Here is a 9,407-nt window from a genome sequence, read left to right on the forward strand (position 1 = left end):
GACCTAAGACTGACCCGCTTTTCTTGGCTCACATTGTTCTCTCAGCTTTTCTTAGGAGGGAGGATTTTTTTTTCTGAAGTGAGAAGCGGGCAGAGAGACAGACACCCACATGCACCCAACCAGGATCCACCCGGCATTCCCACGAGGGGGCAATGCTCTACCTATCTGGGTCATTGCTCCATTGCAACCATTCTAATACCTCAGGCGGAGGCCATAGAGCCATCCTCAGCACCCAGGCCAACTTTGCTCCAGTGAAACCTTGGCTGAGGGAAGGGTAGAGAGAGGTAAAGAGAAAGGAGAGGGGGAAGGGTGGAGAATCAGATGGGCGCTTCTTCTGTATGCCCTGGCTGGGAATTGAACCCAGAAGTTCCACAGTCCAGGCCAGCAGCGCTCTACCACTTAACCAACCGACCAGGACCAGGAGGGAAGATTTTTGACCTTTGAAAATGCAATACTTACAAATATGTATAACCTCGATAGTGAATATATGAAAACACCAAAATTCACTATTTTGAAGCTGACCAAAGTGATTTGGTGTAGTTCTAAGAGGAGAACTGTGGGTGATACAGTGATACCAATACTGCTCCTAGGAATTTTCAAAGCTCCAGAAAAATAAACCCATATGGTATTGTTTTATAGAGATTACCTTGCAATCACTATCAATATCATTTATAAAAGCTGGTGATGAGAAAAGTTAAGGACAGGGTTCCAGTCTATACAGCTTAGTAATTCCATACAGAAGAAAACAAATTTAATTTATGACCCTGTGTGTATATTCTTTGTTTTTACTGAATTTAAGGCATTTCCTCTTTTGTCATCTTTTCATGTAGAATCTGAGTGGGGAAGCATCCTGGATTCTGTCCCTTTGTCTCCCTCTCTTATCCAACACACCTTAGGACTTTCAATTACAACTCCAAAATATTTTTCCTTTATGTCTCCCACATGGGTATTAGAAAGGAAGAAATAAATCTTTTATTGCTTATTGATGATCTTGTCTATATAGAAACAGCAGAAGAATCTATAGAAAAAAATCATGAAAGTCAATATGACAGTTTGGCTGGGTTGCCGAATACCAAATCAAAGCACAAGCACCAAATGCATTTTTATACACCAGCAAAACCAGTTAGAAAATGATAGTTTTGAAGAGAGATGTCACTTACAGTAGCAACAGAAGTAGAAAAGGAACAAGACAGAACTCTTCTGGAATAAGTGAACTCTTTACAACTTTTAAGATTTTGTGGATTGACACTGAGGAAAGGCTAAATAAATGGAAAGACATATTGTGTTCACAAATGGAAAGATTTCATTTAAATTTTCTCCATGCTCATCAATTTATTAAATTGAGGTGCCAAAGGGTCTCCCCCATCCTACTCTGCCTGGAACTTGATGAACAGACCCTAAAATGTATGAAGAAAAGTAGAGGGTGAAGAACGGTCAAGAAACTCCTAAAGAAGTGTCTTGGTTTGTTATTTCAGGACTTTTTGTGCAGCCATGGCAATAAAGACCATTGATGTTAGCATAAGATTAGAAAAACCAGTGAGAAAGGATAGAAAACCCTGGAACAAATGAATACAAATATGGAAACTTTATTTAAGACTGGACAAGCACTGCAGACTGGATCAGTGAAAAAAGGATGCACAATTCATTAAATGCTATTGAATCAGGTCCTGGCCGGTTGGCTCAGTGGTAGAGCGTTGGCCTGGCGTGCAGAAATTCCAGGTTCGATTCCTGGCCAGGGCACACAGGAGAAGAGCCCATCTGCTTCTCCACCCCTCCCCCTCTCCTTCCTCTCTGTCTCTCTCTTTCCCTCCCGCAGAGAGGCTCCATTGGAGCAAAGATGGCCCAGGCACTGGGGATGGCTCCTTGGCCTCTGCCCCAGGCGCTAGAGTGGCTCTGGTTGCAACAGAGCAATGCCCCCTGGTGGGCAGAGCGTCGCCCCCTGGTGGGCGTGCCGGGTGGATCCCGGTCAGGCGCATGTGGGAGTCTGTCTGACTGTCTCTCCCTGTTTCCAGCTTCAGAAAAATACCAAAAAAATAAAAAATAAATAAAAATAAATAAATACTATTGAATCAATTGGATACCCATACAGAAAAAAAATAAAATCATGTTGGATTGCTTCCTCACACATTAAAAATCTATTCTAGATAAACTGAAGACTTAAAATTGAAAGATAAAACTAAAATTAATTTTGAAGACAAATAGGAGAATATACATAATTATAAACTTAGGGAAGGTATATATTTTTAAAATAAGATGGAAAAAAGTACAAACTCTAAAGAAAAATGATAAATGCAAGTACATAAAACATAAAAATGTTTTCTCATTAATAGACAATTCAGAGAGTAAAAAAATAAATAAATAAGAAACAAACCAGGAGTGGATATTTTATATACATATCATAGACAAAGGATTAATCTACAAAATACATAAATTTACTACACAAATCAATGAGAAAAATACAGAGAACCCAATAGATAATGGAAAATAGGAAAAGGCATGAAAATCCACTTCACAGAACAGGAAACAAGTCACACCCATAAATACATGAAAAGGGGCACCATCTCTTCAATAATCAAGGCAAGGAAAAGGAAAACCAACAGTGAGGTACTATTGCACACTCCCCCCAAAATGTAAAAGTCTAACAATACTAGGTGTTGGAGAGCATTTGGGGACACGGGAAATTTCATTTTGGGAAATTTCATTTTGGAAAACAATGTGGCACTGACTTGTAAAGTCAACATGTGTAGAACCTATGAGCAAGAAACTCTACTCCTAAGAATATCTCATAGATCATTTCTAGCACATGTGCACCAAGAGAGCTAGTCCAGAAACCCACTTGGCCTGTGACTAACAGCTGACTATGGGAAATAATCCTGATGGTTATAACTGGTAGGACGCGCAGTTAGTAATACAGTCATACAATGGTCACACATTACTCAGCATGAAAATAAACTATTGCAATGTGCATCAACACGCTTGAATCTCAATAGTATGTTTGCATTGAAGAAAGCATGCCATATACTATGCACTACATAATTTCACTTCTATATGTTCTTATTGGGTAAAATAAAGGAAAGGTAGGGGCAAATATGATATGCAATTCAGAAAAGAGGAGGAATGGAAGCCCTTGAGAAGGGCTTACTTAGAAACATGTAACTGGAAGGATCTGTTTCTTAGCAGTTACATAGATGGTTCTTGTTACTTCCTTACTGCAATCTTGTCATATGACATCTTGATATGTTTACAGTAACCTTTCCTTTGTTGTTTTCTATTGTTAGGGCTGACTTTCATCCCCTCAAACTTCACATGTTAAAGTGCTAGCCCTTCGGGAACCTCAGAATGTGAGTGCATTAGGAGATAGGGTCTTTAAGTAATTTGGGCAACATGAGATCGTGAGTGTGGGCCCTGGTCCAGTATGACTGGTGTCTCTATTGGATGAGGAGATTAGAAACACAGACAGGTACAGAGAGGCGATACTGGGAAGCTACAAGGAGATGATCACCTCCAACACAAAGGGAGAAACCTTAGAAACCAACCCTGCCCATACCTTGATACAGAACTTGATCCAGAACTTCCAACCTCCAGAACAGTGACAAAATCCTGTCCTGTTGCTCAAACCGGCCAGCATGTGGTGCTTTGTTGTGGCTACCCTAGCAAACTAATGCAACTCCTTGAGTTGCTTCTGTTACATGCAGAGCTCTTTTCATGCACCTGCTGTGCACTTGAATCCTCAAGTGTTCACCATTGCTCCTGCTGTCCCTCTGCCTGGCATGCTTCTCACTCCCTGGCATCTCCCAGGTCGTGCCTGCAGACCTCGCCTTGCTGTTTGACCTCCAGGAAGCCCTTCTCCAACTGTATGGGCTGGGCTCAGAAGGGCGTCCCTGCCTGGGATGTTCAAGTTCCCCTGTGCCTGTTCTAGCATTACAAAGACACAGATTGGCACCCTCTGTTTCTGTGACTCTGAGCTCTCTGAGGACAAGCAAGGGACATTCTTCTTTGCTGTCTCAGTCAGTGGGTGCTCAATGGCTGCTCGTTGGTTACAGCAGTAGGAGAGTACAGACCACTCCCACGGTAGGCTGTCTGAGGACACACTAACAGGAGCATTCAAAGCAGTAAACCCTTGTGTTAGTCGGCTTACTTGTGTTTATTTAATTTTGCCTTGCAATATTGTGCACATTCTGAGTGAGAGAGAGGGACATACAATACCAAAATGACTGCATTTTTTGTGTGTGCATTTTCCCTTAAAATGCAAAGCAAATGTCAACATTATACTACCCCACAAAAAAGTACAGGATGAGAATTCTACGTCTGACAAACCATAAAGAGTGTATCCTTGGATATCTGACCACCAGCTGTTAGACAATGCTGTCGTTCGACAAATTCTTACAAAGGCCTGTTGTGCACTGGGCACTGACCCAGGCATCTCCCCGGAGGCCCTCCTCCTTGTGAGAGAGAATGGACAAGGAGCTGTCACATAGTGATATGTATGTGCCGTGCACATAATTAACGCAGGTTAGTGGAAGCCTGTCTGGGAAGCTGGCCTTGGAGCCTGATGACAAGAAGCAGGTATATGAGAATCATTGGGAAGCTAGAGGGGATAGAAAGTGCAGAGGCTCAGAGAAGTACAGAGGGACAGAAGGAGGTTGGTGCGGTGGGAATGTTGTGGGGGGTGGGGAATAAACGTGGGGGAATGTGGTAGGGACTAGGTCATGCAGGGTCCCTTGGGTCAAATGAGGCTATTCTAAGTGAGGTGAAAAGTCATTTGAGGATTTTAATACAAGGAGCAGCAAGATCTGACTTATTTTTGAAAACATCATCTGACTTCTGTGTGGAAAACAGCTGGGATGGAGTGAGGAGGGTAGGCGGGAGACAGGGGAGGCTGAGATGGTGGTGACCCCATGAACCTGGGGCACCTGGAGCAGCTTCAAGATGAGCTTTGCAAGTGGAGTCTGCACACTGTGAAGGGGAGGGGAAGGGAGACTCAGTGATTTTCAGGTTCATGGCTTGAGCACTGGGTGGATGCTGGTGGCTTTCTGGAGCCTGGGAGAGGAATGAATCTGGGGAAAGGAGGTAGAGATGTTCAGGTTCTTTTTATTTTTTTTTTTAGTGAAAGAGAGAGAGGGGCAGGCAGGGACAGACAGGGACAGAGAGATATCGATAGAAAGGGAGAGAGATGAGAATGAGAAGCATCAACTTAGAATTATAGCACTTTAGTTGTTCATTGATTGCTTTCTCATATGTGCCTGGACTGGAGGCTCTAGCTGAACCAGTGACCCCTTGCTCAAGCCATTGACCTTGGAGTCATGTTGATGATCCCCTGCTCAAGCCGGTGACCTTGCGCTCAAGCTGGTGAGCCCACGCTCAAGCCGGATAAGTCTGCGCTGAAGCCAATGACCTCAGGGTTTCAAACCTGGGTCCTCAGCATCCGAGGTCAGTGTTCCATCCACCTTGTCAGGCATCCAGGTTCTTTTTCGATTTGCCTTCTCTGCATCCAGAAAGCCATGTTTTGTGAGTAGGTGGAAGTCACCATCTGGAACTCAGAGGAAAGATGGAGATGGATAACCATTCCCACCCCTCTCTCTGCTCATCCATCTGTCTCTGCATTAGTCATGGAGGCCATGGAAGTCCAGGCGATGGGATGATATTATTGGGGCAGCCAAGAGAAGAAAATAATGGGGTTGATCCTCATGCTACTCCAACGTTGAGAGGTTCTTTGGATGTGAGACGTGCAGCCAAAGTGAGGGAAAAGGAGCAGCTGCAAGGTAAAAGAAAGATCGAAGCATAGGACGTTATGGAAACCCAGAAGAGAAATACTTCAGGAGGTGTGGAATGTGGCTGAGGGTCGAATAAGAAAAGACCATCAGCTTTGGAAACATGGAACTTACGTGTGACTTTTACCAGAGGGGGTTGGATGGCATTGTGGGGACAGGAACAGGATTTGAGAAGGCTGATCAGGAAATGGGGGATGGCAGGTCCAAACAAGTCCTTCACAGTGTCTCATGCTAAAGGACAGCAGGGAACTGGGCGTGCTTTCTGCTGAGAGGTGTGAGTACCAGGTAAGGTTTTGGGTTTTTGTTTTCTGTTCAAGATAGAAGATTATAGAACTGGTTTATATGCTCATGGGGGTGGTTTAATAGAGAAGAAAGTACTGATGATGAAATATTTGGGGACCAAAGTTCTCTTTATTAAAAAAAGATTTTATTTATTGATTTTAGAGAGAGAAAGTGGGGAAGGGGGAGGGAAGCATCAACTCATAGCAGTTGTTTCTCATTTGTGCCTTGACCAGGCAAGCCCAAGGTTTCAAACCAATGACCTCAGCATTCCAAGTCAAAGCTTTATCCACTGCACCAGCACAGGTCAGGCCAAAGTTCTTGAGATAAGAAAAAAAGGGGACTATAAAATAAGAGAATTGTCAAGAAGAATGTTCCTGAAAGTTCATTTTGGAAAAAAAAAATTCAGTTACAATGACAATGATAAGAGAACTATATACTTTTATTAAGGGGTTCTATTAAACTTACCTAAGAAGTCACGTACTGTGCTACTTGATTAAGTTTATTACTCACACAACAGTCAGGTGAAAAATTTGTTACTGTTTACATGTTTTTACAGAGTAGGAAGTTGAGGCTCAGAAAGTTTGACTGGCACACAATGAACAGGTGACAGATCTTGGACCTGAATCCAAACTGGTTGATGCCAAAGTGCTTCTGTTGCCCGATGATGCACAGACACCTCTTGTTTAGCAAGCCCCCTCCTGACACTCCTCCACTCAGAACCCTAGAGGCCTGCCACAGAGCACAGGGGCTTGGTTGTGGGTGACGATGGCCAAGACACTGGAACCTATCACACTGTTCTGTTTAGAAGCAGTGTCATAGGCCCTGGCCAGTTGGCTCAGTGGTAGAGTGTTGGCCCAGCCTGTGAATGTCCTGGGTTTGATTCCCGTTCAGGACACACAGGAGAAGCACCCATCTCCTTCTCCACCCCTCTCCCTCCCTCCCTCTCATCCCCTCCTGCAGCCATGGCTCAATTTGAGCAAGTTGGGCCCCAGGTGCTGAGGATGGCTCCATGGCCTTGCCTCAGGTACTAAAGTAGTTTGGTTGCCAAGAAACGGAGCAGCAGCCCCAGATGGGCAGACCATTGCTGTAGGAGGCTTGCCAGGTGGATCCCTGTCAGAGTGCATGAGGGAGTCTGTCTCTACCTCACCACTTCTCATTTAATAATAATAATAATAAAAAAGAAGCAGTGTCATAGTATTTCTATGTAAAATTATTGTGTTTACTCTCCCATGACCAACACAGTTACCACTGCTAATGAAAATCTTCTTCATATACTAGTCATTGCCCAAGAAAAAAATGTCCTATAGAAATAACTGTGATCTGTTCAGGACAAGTTCTAGCAAGCTGTTTTTAAGGTTATTTATGTTGTCTAGAGGCTCTTTATTTGGGCTTCATAAATAAGTGTATGTGTTTGCACTTCATCTGCTTGAGAATGAGAATGATTTTTTTTTACTATGTTTTGATTTCTTTATAATTCTCTAAGAGCCTAGTGTGCAGAAAGTATGTTCAGTAGTGAAATCACTGACTGGTCAATCAAATGAGTTTGTGCAGAGCTCAGACGCTACCTAGGTTTCCTTCTATCTGACTCAGGAACAGCTCCAGGGAAGGAGACATATAACATTAGACCCTCAACTGAAAAGCCTTTCTCTTATTTTTTTATTATTAATTTTAATTCAGTCACATTGATAAATCAGGGTACATATGTTCAGAGAAAAGATCCCCAGATTATATTGACATTTGATTATGTTGCATACCCCTCACCCAAAGTCAAATTGTCTTCTGTCACCTTCTATCTGGTTTCTTTATGCCCCTCCTTCCTCCCCCCCTCCCCCCCAACCCTGCCCCCATTACCATCTCATTCTTCTCCATGTCTCTGAGTCTCATTTTTATGTCCCATCAATATATTGATTCATATAGTACTTAATTTTTTCTGATTTACTTATTTCACTCCGTATAATGTTGTCAGGGTCCATCAATGTTATTGTAAATGATCCAATGTCATCATTTCTAATGGCTGAGTAGTATTCCATAGTATATATGTACCAAAGCTTTTTAATCCACTAGTCCTCTGACGAACACTTGGGTTGTTTCCAGATCTTCGCTATTGTAAATAATGCTGCCATAAACGTGGGGGTGCATTTCTCCTTTTGGAACAGTACTATGGTGTTCTTAGGATATATTCCTAAAAGTGGGATAGCTGGGTCAAAAGGCAGTTCGATTTTCAATTTTTTGAGAAATCTCCATACTGTTTTCCACAGTGGCTGCACCAGTCTGCATTCCCACCAGCAGTGCAGGAAGGTTCCCTTTTCTCCACATCCTCTCGAGCACTTATTCTGTGTTGTTTTGTTGATGAGCACCATTCTGACTGGTGTGAGGTGATATCTCATTGTGGTTTTAATTTGCATTTCTGTAATGATTAGTGATGTTGAGCATTATTTCATATGCCTATTGGCCATCCGTATGTCCTCTTTGGAGAAGTGTCTATTCATTTCTTTTGTTCATATTTTGATTGGATTGTTAGTCTTCCTGGTGTTGAGATTTACAAGTTCTTTATAAATTTTGGCTATTAACCCCTTATCAGATGTATTGTCAAATATGTTCTCCCATTGTGTAGTTTGTCTCTTTATTCTGTTCTTATTGTCTTTGGCTGTGAAAAAGCTTTTTATTTTGATATAGTCCCATTTGTTCATCCTGTCTTTTATTTCACTTGCCCGTGGAGATAAATCAGCAAATATATTGCTCCGAGAGATATCGGAGAGATTAATGCCTGTGTTTTCTTCTAAGATGCTTATGGTTTCACGAATTACATTTAAGTCTTTTATCCATTTTGAGTTTATTTTTGTGAATGGTGTAAGTTGGTGGTCTAGTTTCATTTTTGCAGGTAGCTGTCCAATTTTCTCAACACCATTTGTTGAAGAAGCTGTCTTTACTCCATTGTATTTCCTTACCTCCTTTGTCAAATATCAGTTGTCCATAGAGCTGTGGGTTTATTTCTGGGTTCTCTGTTCTGTCCATTGATCTATATGCCGGTTCTTATGCCAGTACTAGGCTGTTTTGAGTACAATGGCCTTGTAGTATAACTTTATTCTTCTTTTTTAAGATTGCTGAGGGTATTCGTGTTCTTTTTTGGTTCCATATAAAGTTTTGCGGCAATATGTGATGTATATCTTTGAAGTATGTCATTCGTATTTTAATTAGTATTGCATTGAATTTATAAATTGCTTTGTGTAATATAGACATTTTAATGATGTTTACTCTTCCTAACCATGAGCAAAGTATATGCTTGCACTTGTTTGTATCTTCCTTGATTTCTTTTATCAATGTTTTATAATTTTCCGAGTACAAGTCTTTAGT

Source organism: Saccopteryx bilineata, chromosome 5 (genome assembly GCF_036850765.1).
Source record: "Saccopteryx bilineata isolate mSacBil1 chromosome 5, mSacBil1_pri_phased_curated, whole genome shotgun sequence".
NCBI lineage: Eukaryota > Metazoa > Chordata > Mammalia > Chiroptera > Emballonuridae > Saccopteryx > Saccopteryx bilineata.